The sequence below is a fragment of the Mus musculus genome, chromosome 14 (genome assembly GCF_000001635.26).
Source record: "Mus musculus strain C57BL/6J chromosome 14, GRCm38.p6 C57BL/6J".
Classification (NCBI taxonomy): Eukaryota; Metazoa; Chordata; class Mammalia; order Rodentia; family Muridae; genus Mus; species Mus musculus.
Genome location: NC_000080.6, coordinates 101,257,445 through 101,268,717, shown reverse-complemented (window position 1 = coordinate 101,268,717; position 11,273 = coordinate 101,257,445). Strand labels below are relative to the sequence as shown.

Below are 11,273 nucleotides of genomic sequence, written 5' to 3'. Positions count from 1 at the left end.
TTTTTAGAAATGTTTTCATAGTATGGAAGTATACCATGGCCAGTGCCCTCATCCCTAAAATTGGATTAAGGTTATTATGAGGAGAAAATGAGCTAATATTTATAAAGTCCTTAAAAGTATGCCTAGGAAAGCAAATGCTATCTGTTTATTAAATTAAATAAAAATGCTTTTAAGATAAAATACAAAACCAGGATAAAATAAATTATAACATGAGAAGTTAAACTCTGGTTTATTATGTAATCCTGATTTACATACAGTTATCTCCAAAGTTAGGTCACAACCTTTAGAGAAGCCAGCACCCCGCCACCCCAATGATGCAGCTAAATAATGCAAATTCCACACCAAGCACCATCTCTTGCAGATATCCCCAGTGTTTGTTTCCACGGTGCTAAGGATGATATGTGTTCTTAGCTACCAAGTGCTGACTGCCCAACTGTCCTTTTCTTTTTAAATACTCCAATAATGGGAACCAGAGAAAACCCACCAAGAGCTTGGTGGACAGCATTGCTTGGCTCCTTTTTGTTTTTTAGGAAGAAAGTGAAGTTAGTTTAGAGTCCTTGCAATTGTCCTGCGTTTCTGTTGAGTCTTCCCCCATGTAGTGAAGAAGAGGTGCCAGGGGGAATCAGTTGTTCTGCTGACTGATGTGGTACATCAATCTCCACCCTTTCAGTAGAACTTGATCAGGAATAGCCCAGTGACAGATTTCTTGATGCAGTCTTTTCCCCGCTTCCATGAAGAAAGGCTTGGAATACCAGGGTTTAAAAATCTGTTCCAGGCTGAGGGCGAGGATGACATCATTACTGTCCATAGGCACAGACTTTGACTTTGCACCTCAATTTATGGCTGTAATTCAGGGTTACCATTCAGGGTATGCTAACCATCTACTCTTACAAAGGAACATTGATGGAAAACCTGTTGTAGGGCTTTCTAAACAATTACAGTTTCCTGGTTACCAAGCCAACCAATTATTGATGTTTCCAGACAGGATGTCTGCAGAATGAATTAGAGCCTCAATAAAGAGGAAACTACCAGGTCAGTACATTCATGGTCCTGAGTATGTTCTGTCTAAATTCTAAGAAGTCTAAGGTGAAAAACCAAATTGTGATAGCATTTACAGCCTTTAGGCTGCTGCCTTAGAAGCAAAGACAATTGTTTTTCTTTACTTTGCAACAGGAACGCTAAGGGTTAAGAGTTAAATGAAACCAGGGACTTTGGTGCTTATTCATATCCATGTCCATGGATGTATTAATGCCCCATGAACTAAGTCGTATTGTGTTTCTAAGGACCATTGGTTTCGTATCTCTTGATTGACAGTTATTTTATAGAATGTCTCTCACTTTGGAATTCTTAGATATTTTTCAGTCAGCCTGGTTCTGCTTCCTGAGCAGTGGTGATCCTGGGTAAGACACATGTTGGGTGATCTGCAGTTCTATTCACTTGTATTATCACTTGCTTCAGGTGCTTCCTCCTAGGCCTCTTCCTTCTAAAATTACTCCTCAACTTCATCACTTATACATGCACACACACACACACACACACACACACACACACACACACACACACACACATTTTGTAGAGGAGGACTTGGAAACTATTTAACCATTCTATTGTTTTAAGTTTTTCATTACGTTTATTTTTCCTTACTCATGGTTTCCTGTTTTATATTATGTTGGATGGTATATCATTATAATTTAGTTTTGCACTGAAAGATGCTCATGTTTTCCAGGTATCTTCCGCCTCACAGTACCAGGTCTCCATCAACCTTTGAATAGGCCCTTTGTTGATTGGACAGAATGGTCAAGACTCAACTTTATTTTCCATGTCCCAGACCAGTTATCAACCATTTCCTCACAGACTGTTGGTTCCTGTAATGAAGATTAGAATGTGGGAGACCATATCCAGGCATTGTAAGGATTTTTTTTTTTCTGAGGAAACTACTCACCTAACTAGAGAAGTAAATGACAGAAAGAATTTCATACAAGCCCTTTTTGTACCGATGAGTTTACAAGTTTACTTATAGGAACATGGGTGATTTAAATGAAATTACAAAACTAAAATGTCTGCTGGGTAATATATGGGCAGCTATGATCCCGAACAGTCTCATCCGCAGCATGCATGACTCTTGAAAATCCTCATCACTGGAGAGTTGCCTGATTGACTCTGGACAGTTCTACTACTTCATATTCATACCAAGGGAGTGGAAGGCTTTGAGAGTGGAAGGCTCATCAGTTACTTGAGCTCATCAATAGTGCCCCCTCCCTTCATGTGGGAATAATAGTAAATCCCATGTTGTGAGGGTCTCATTGTAAAGATTACAGCTGCCCTCACTCAAGACATCAGTGGTCTATCATTGAGGAGACAGCTACTCAACACTGGGCACTAGCTGTGCTTATTGCTATGGGTGTGTACTATTCTCAGGATCTCTCCATGAACACTCCATATGAATTTATGTTTTTACCTATGTGCCTGTCCCAAGAACTAGCTGACTCACTAGCTATGGGCATTCATACATCCAGGTTTATGCTTCCAATTTTAATTCAGGTATGTGGGTTCACTTTATTTTTCTCAGATTTTATATCCATGATTTTCTGTGCATGGATAGCGCCTGTACATATGGAATCAATTAATGTTAGGTTGAAAGTATTACTCTGTACTGAAAATTCACAGAATTTTAGTTCTTGCCAGAACCCCTAAAATGTTTACTAAAGACAAAATAATTCTCATTGCATTTATGTTGCATCAAAAAATAAGTACTATAGAGATAATTTAAAAAGAATGAATGGTTGTACATAGTCCGAGTGAAATGCCATGTCTTTTAAAACACCACTGGATTTTCATATCATTTGGTGGGTTGGATGTTGTGTTAATCATAGGTATAGATGTTTGTCCTAGAACCAACCCTCCTGATATCCAAAGCCATCTTTACTCACAGTTCCAAAGGGCCATTCGTGAGTTACGATAATAATAAAGAAACAGCCATCCTAATTGTGAACTACCTATTAAAAACATCAAACTATAATTTAAGAGTAATGCATTATGTGGATATGAGCATTTCAGTGGAGTTTAAAAGGGAAAACCTCATGATGAATAATATCTTTTTGCTGATTGGACTTTACCTAGTACAATTCTAAGCAGAACTTATAGTTACAACCAAATTGTCTTTTAATTATTGACAGCCCCTTTTTAAAAAAAAAAAATAGGAAATTTCAAAAGCCTGTAAAATTTAGTTGAAAATGACTTCATTCACAAAGCACGTAATTCCACCTATTTCTGAAATGGTACAGGAACAGAGGCAAACCGGCCTTGTACTTTCCATTCAGATAACTATCACCTCCCTTGTCTTTTCACCTTATGTTAGTTTTTAAATATTCAATGATTCCTGGGAAAGCAGTCAGAGAAATAATCCATTTTGGTTAGGAAAAATATACTTCCAGATATAGAACATATTACATGACTTGCATTAAAATGGTATGGAAACTGTCATTTGTGAACACACACCCCTATGGTTGCTTACCTGCTTGTCATTGTGCATACATGTCAGATACAACCTTGTTAACTGCCAAATCGGAGATGCTGCTTTAAACACTGTTTCTCAGATCTTCTATTGTTCTTAGAAGAGAAGAGTTTAACCACAGACTGAAGTGTCAAGGAATGATGCTGACGAATGGACTTGTTTTCAAAAGACAAACATTGTAGACTCAGGGAAGTCAACCAAGTTTAATTTCTGTAGCAGAATTAATTTCTTCAATGTCTAAAGAAAAAAAGCATTTGATTTTTTTAATGTCCAAAAGCCTATGCCAAATTGGAAATATTCAGTCTTTTAGACCATAGGTCTCCTATTATTCTAAGAATAATTCCATGCTTAAAGAAAAATACAAGTATTAAATTAATGTGTTTTATACTACTCAAGCAAACTGTTACTAACAGGTAATTTCTTTTTGGGTTTAATCTTCTGACTTTTTTGTTATATTAATCAGAAAAATAGTTTTTGAAATCAGTGAAGTTTCTATTTTAGACTCAGAAGCAATCGAAGAATTAAGACAGAGTTTGCAATAAAGCAGCCTGCACTTGGCTTTTATCTGGTACTTTTCTCTGTTTGCTTTGCATGTATTATGTCACGAATCATCATCTCCAATCTGAGACACAGACATTTTTATCATTCCACCATTTAGATGAGAAATCTGAGGTTAGTTAGCTCTGGTCATATGACTGATGAATGACTAGAAGACAGTGGTCTGACTCTATGACCCATGTCTGTAGTCTTATTCTGCATAGATGAATGAGTTACTGAAGGACACAGAACCCTGATTTGGTTGCTACAAATTGCATACAGGTGTTGAAAGGACACACTGTATCCAACACAGGCAGTACAGTAATTATCTGTGAGTAAAAAATAACATGTAACAAGAATAGCAACAAAGAAAATAGAACACAACACCTTCAAGGTTTTGTTACTTTGCCCGTGTTAAATTTATCATATTTTATAAAAGACTTTAAAAATAAAACTGTCATTCTGATAAACTGGCTACCCTTTGGTGTTCTGGAGAGAATATGTAGCCTAGATTAGGTCAAACTGCTCCTGAAAGTAGAGTTAAATTGTAGAGCGAGCCCTGCCTTGGTGCAATCATTCTTATCTTGCATCTGGAACAATGTTTGCCATTGGAGCTGGTCAGTTAGCTGCACACAGTGTAGACTCATAGCGAAGGTACAAATGTTGTAGGCAGACAGATACACCTCATTGTGATTCCGTGTGTAGTGCTGCGCACTGGGTTTTAGAAGTGACAGTTTCTCTAAGCCTCCTTTGGTTTACCCGTGACAAACAATATTTAATACAAATATGCTCACGCTGTTGACTTAGGATGGGATGGGCTAACTTGGGCCTACATAATTAATTTGTCTTGTGCTCTCCCCATCCCGTCAACTCCTGCTCCCGTTGCTCTGTTTCTGGCTATTGGCTGCCCAAGGCATTCACTTTATTAACAGTCTTTAAAAGGTCTTTCTTCTTGCAGGGTGCAAAATTCATCCTTATTTCCTCATCAAAATTTGGATTTGTTCCAGTGAAGGCTGAGCAATTTGAGTTTCAGATCAAACAAACCTCAGAGGCTTGCTGGAATCCTAAAAGCAAGTGTTGTTCAAATGTATCATTTTCATATTATCACTCTGTGCGATAGTGTGAAGAGATATAAGTGTCCTCACACAGAAGTATTCTAACCACATTCTGTTAGAGGGAAAGCTCTTCTTTCCTGTAACCCCCCCCACACACACACACACATACTTGTGACCCCTTGAGAGCACAGACACTTTAAGGGGAGCCTCTGTGTCGAGTTTTTCTTTTTTTAAAAAAGCCAAGTATATGCTTTGTAGAGTGCAGTATGGTGAGATGAGAGGGGTGTCTTGGCAGTTCCATGCTGAGGCATCCCTTCCCTCTGAGGTACCAGTCATATGATGGGTATAGTGTAGAATAGAGTTTATTTAGGATGTAGGAAGGGGAGTTGAGAAGGGAGTAAAGACAGAGAAAGATAGAGAGACAGACAGAGAAGAGAGGAGAGGAGAGGAGAGGAGAGGAGAGGAGAGGAGAGGAGAGGAGAAAAGGAGAGGAGAGGAGAGGAGAGGAGAGGAGAGGAGAGGAGAAGAGAAGAGAAGAGAAGAGAAGAGAAGAGAAGAGAAGAGAAGAGAAGAGAAGAGAAGAGAAGAGCCAGAAACACTTGGAGAGAGAGATGAGAGGGGTAAGAGGAGAGCGAGAAAGGGGACAGGAGGGAAGAGAGTCAGAGAGAGAGAAAAGGGGCAGAGAAATCAAGGAGGGCCAAACATCCCCTTTTATAGCAAGCCAGGCCTACCTGGATGTTACCAGCTAACTGTTGGGTGGAGCCTAAAAGGAAAGCTAACAGTGTGGAGATGGTCTTTAACTTTGAATAGGAGCTGACTCCACCAGATGGGCACCTCCATATCTTATTCAATGTGAGATGTGTGAATGGTGAAAAGCAAATACTCTGCTGGTTGATCTATGGAGACTGAAACCAAAGAGACAAAAGAAATAATCATCATATACATGATATCTGTGTGTACTTAGGATGTGTCTCCTGTGGGATGATTCATGTGTGTACAGATAGCTATGCATGATTCATGTGTGTACAGATAGATGTGCAGGTAGGGTGAGATGGGAAGAGCCAAAAGGTTAACAAACACAGATAGAAGATAGGCAAAAGAAGATAGTTCAAAAGAAGACAGGCTTATTGCTTTCTTATGATAAATGAGGCTAAAAGGAATACGCCTTAGGAATAAGAGTTGCCTTGTTCAAGTCATGGAGTTTACACATGGAGAGACAGATCAATACAGTGTTAATGCCGTTGCTCTTGATGTCCATCGCAGTCTGAAGGTTATCCTTTGTCATCAAAATTCAACCCAAGCACTGCTCACAGTTACACACATTTCCATCCGTTTGCACATTGACCATTGCCATTGCTGATCACTAGGTGTCTAGGAGGTTATCCTTTTCCAAAAAGAAATATCAAAAGCAATGTCCCCCCCCCCATGTTTATATTTAGCTTAGACTCTATAGGGCTTACTTCTTGACATTGCTTCTGTATGGTTCTATAAGAACCTTCTTGCTGCTTGGCCATTATAATGAGCCCAAGGTCTTTAACAGTGGGAATTCCTTGAGGTTTTTGAGATGGCTGGAGATGAGAAGACAGTCCACAAGCCCCATCCAAAGCCAGGACTGTCAAGTCTGTGACTTGCACCACTAGAGTGATGTGGCTGGTTAGGTCTTAGAAAAGTATAAGGCAGGGGGAGTTAGAAATCCAAATTCATTCCTGGGACAGAAACACCCCTTGGAAGAATTAGCATCGCACAGAAGAGGGAGAGAAACACACAAACCAAGAAAGAAGGGCCAGATCATCCCATTTAAGAAATTGTTTTGAATCTGCAATTTCCTGTTAACAGATGGCAGGATTGACACCCCTAAGCCTGTAGCTTCAGTAGGAAAAACCAGCTCAGTGCTCAGAAGCAAATGAAACAGTCAAAGCAGCCAAGCAGGCTATTTTTGACTAATGTGATATTGATTGCCTTGAGGAGGTAGTGGTGTCACTTGCCCATGAGCATTGAGAAAGCCTGCTGGGAACATGAGATTTGGGTGACGTCTTGAAGATTCCTGTTGATTGATTGATTGGTTGATCTGTGTGTGGTGTTTGTAAAAGTAGGACACACGTGGAGGCCATAGCAGGATGTTGACAGTCTTCTATCACTGCTTGGCCAGTGAGACCTTAGGGTCCTTCTCTATTCTATCCCCAGGGCAGGAGAAACAGGCAGGAAGCCTAGACTGTCCTTTGTATATGCATAATGGTGATTTGATGTTAGGTCCCAATGCTTGCAAAGTCACCTGTAGGGACCATCTCTGTTTGAAAATCTCAGTTCCGTTTAGGTAACTTCAGATCTTGCTTCTGAGTTCTTTACGTTGCTTTCACTGTTCATTCAGGGTTGTGTTGTTTAGGATGAGGCTTGTTAGTTGGTAGTGTATGTATGTGTGTGTGTCTGTGTGTGTGTGTGCACATGTGTATGGGTGTGTCAGTGGGTATATCTGTCTAAGCCCCATGTAAGTATTATTTTCCTAGTATTTGTGACCTCCCTCAATGTGTTCTGAGAATCCTTGTTTGACTCTGTGTCACAACTCTACTTTGTGATTATATTTGCGACCTTGATCTTATCATCCAGTCTTTGTGTCCCAGTTCCTCTTCTGACAAAGCAGAATGCCTTACTTTGACACTCTTTGGAGAAAGATGCATATTCATTGTTATTTGTGAAATGCTTAGGCAGTTTTATGAATTGTAATACTGGAGAGGCACTCAAATAAAAATATAGCACTAGAAGACTCTACATTTTTGTAGTTTATTAAAAAAATCAATTAACTGGAGTGTAAATCACCATAAATGGTTACTATATATTTGAATATGCTATGTTAGAGTCTATATCTTGTAAACAGTTCTGATTCATTTTCTACCAGAACAAATGGCAAGTATATGTATGCCTAGTGGATTTGACACCCATATGAATAAGCTAGATGAAATATGTTGTGTCCCAGTTGTTCTAATTCTAGGGAAATTTAAATGTCTCTGAATAAAATATATAGTCAAATGCCGGGATCCATCAGTTGTTTCAAGAAATCTTCAAACAAATCCAACTAACATACACTTATTAAACATTTGGGTGCCAAGCTCTTTGCTGAATACTGGAGTTATAGGACAAAGAAGGCTCTTTTGTTAATAATTTTTCCACTTATTTAGAAAACAGAACAGTGTAGTCACTAACTATGATAATATAAGAAATAGCTTCTGTTTTAAAAATTATCACTAATTGTTTCTTCTGAAGGTTTTGGTGATGAGAGTCATGGCATATATATATATATATATATATATATATATATATATATATATATATATGAAGAATACTTTGCAATCACTGCTGATATGAAATACCTGCTAAACATTTTAGAATAATATGTGTGACATTTTTTTTGCCTCCAAAGTGATTAAAGTCTATCTAGAGCTACATGGTAAAGTATTGACTGAAGTTAAATAACAACACCCTCTGTTTTCTCTGAAGATGAAAAGCATCTCACAGAGTATTGTGTTTCATGTCTGAAATGGAGTTATTGTCTGGTAAATATTTGGAAGAATGTTAGCCTAATGAACAAATGACATAATTTAAAAAGAATGTTAAGTTCACATAAATTAGTATATTATTGAGAATGGTGACATTAGGCAGAGATTGTAGGTAAAAGGAATTACTAACTTCATGTTAGACAGAGATCTTATCTAAAATGTATCTTACGTTGCATGCATGCATACATAAATACACACACAGACACACACATACACATATACATATACACATGTACATACATACACACATATAAACATACCCACACATACACACAAATACACAAAAATACAGCACACACAGACACATAGAGACACACACAGACAAACCTACACATACCTAGACACACAGACATACATACACACATACATGTACATAGACATACACATATATACAATACAACACACATATGCACATCCACACATACATGTACACACACACATACACACACTCATTGCAGGTGAACTTAGAGACCGATAAGTCATGGTTGACAACCCTATACAAAAACATGGGACTTGAAAACATATAGCAGTTGTTGGATTTTTCTATGTAGTTGTATTGTGTGGAGGAGCATTGGATGATGAGGTAAAAACAAGATGCTGGGAAATTTCCACTTCTGTGGAGCTAAGCTGATGCTTCTTCATTTAAAAAAAGTAACTCAATAGAGTAGAAAGCTGAGAATGTAGAACTACAGTTGGCAGAACAAACCAACCAGACAGAAATCCCCCAAAGCCTCTGTAACTAAGAATTGGTGCTGATGAGAGAATGAAATCAGTGATTGGGAAGAGGACCCTTCTGTCAGAGTGCCTTGAGGACCTTGGACAGAAAACTGCAAAGTGAAACTCTACAGCCTGTCAGGAAGCCACTGCAGTCAGAGTGGAAGTTTGGCTGACAGGGAAGGAAGATGGTACTAGGGAAAGAAAGGGTTGGTATATACTCTGCAGGTGCTGGTGCCCAAGGAAACAGGAGTATAGGCCATGATGCTTGGGTCACTTTACCTATGGCACAATGACTAAATGGCTAAAAAATTCTAAGAGAGACACAAATGTAACTCTCTCCAGATAAAAAGAAATGGGTAGCAGGCAAAAAATTGTTCTTCTGACAAAAAGCTGTTAAGGAGACTCTTATTACATCATGGAGTTATAAATATTTCAACCATTAGAAAAATAAAAATACAGTTCATATATAGTAACCTCCTTAAAAGCATGCCTTGTGGAGAGCCGTGCCGCGAGCAATCGCGTGCGTGTCGTGAGCAATCGCCATTATAAGATGGCGCTGGCTTCCACTATGCCTAACTAGTAAACAAGCCTTATGCACAAGTGCCAAGAATGAACTCACGCCTAGTCACTGCCCATCTCACTGCGTAGTAATGGGGTGATGGGCGAGCAACGAATCAGGAGCTGTCATGCCACATCAGGTGCTGAAACGTCACGCTGCGGGCTATATAAGCAGCGCCATTTTCCTGGTTCGGGGTCTTCCCTTCTGATAAGTAAGCAATAAAAGCTTTGCCACAGAAGATTCCGGTTGTCCTGAGTGTGTTCTTGCGGGCGGGGACAAAAGCTCGGGCAATAATGCCTTTCGGTGGTTTTATCATGTTTTAATTAATTTATTTTTCCTCTTACACATTAGAGTGTTTTGCCTGTGTATATGTATGTGCATGACCATTTGCATGCAATGCTAACCGAGATCAGTTTATGGATCTCCTGGAACTATTTATGGATGGTGTCTTAGGACTTTACTGCTGTGAACAGACACCATGACCAAAGCAACTCTTATAAGAACAACGTTTCATTGGAGCTGACTTACAGGCTAAGTCTATTATCATTAAGGTGGGAGTATGGCAGCCTTCAGGCAGACATGCTGCAGGAAGTGCTGAAAGTTTTATATCTGAAAGCTGATAAGAGAAGACTGGCTTGAACATGGTTTGGAGAAGGGTCTCAAAGCCCACCGCTACAGTAACATACTTTCTTCAACAAGGGCACACCTCCTAATAGTGCCATTCACTGGGCCAAGCATATTCAAACCACCTCAGATGGTTTTAAGCCGCCACGTGCGTGCTGGGTACCAGACCTAGGTCCCCTGCAAGAACAGATGCCCTTAACTACTGGCTCCACTCTTCAGTCCCCTTCAATGTTTTATTATGTTTACTATAATTTAACTTCAGCTTATTTTCATCAACTCAGAAATAAAGCCTGAACACAGTTGCACTACTTTCCTTCACTCTTCTAATTTCTTGAGACCACAGACCAATGGCTTGGCAGCTGAATCTGTCCATCTGCATTTGCCTCCTGTGTATATTTGGTATAAGCACTCTTGGATCAGTCCCTTGTCACCCATGATTTTGTTCACTTAGAGTACTGTCAAGGCTCATCTACAGGTGCTAGAATCTATCTCATTTCATAGCTGCATTTCATGTGGAGTTATCATATTTAAAATTATATGCAGTGTAATTTTTAAATATTATGGTTTCTGTTTTTTTTTTTTTAATGTGTTATGGGTGTTTTGTCTGCCTGTGCTTGTTTGTCATGTGTGTGGCTGATGTTCTCATGGGCCAGAAGATGGTATTGGACCACAGAAGATTGTGTGTCAGCCAGCATGTGGGTTCTGGCAACTGAACC

The 11,273-nt window shown here is 39.2% G+C and overlaps 1 long non-coding RNA gene across 1 annotated transcript in view; it reads right to left on the bottom strand.

Moving 5' to 3' along the window:
- Positions 1-1,617: 1,617 nt before the first annotated feature.
- Gm34361 overlaps positions 1,618-11,273 on the bottom strand; it is a 65,599-nt gene continuing 55,943 nt past the window's right edge. Inside the window, exons 3-4 of the long non-coding RNA XR_874904.2 lie at positions 3,515-3,751; positions 1,618-1,865 (exon numbers count right to left, since the gene is read on the bottom strand). This is a non-coding gene — a long non-coding RNA (predicted gene, 34361). The remainder of the gene's footprint in view (positions 1,866-3,514; positions 3,752-11,273) is intronic.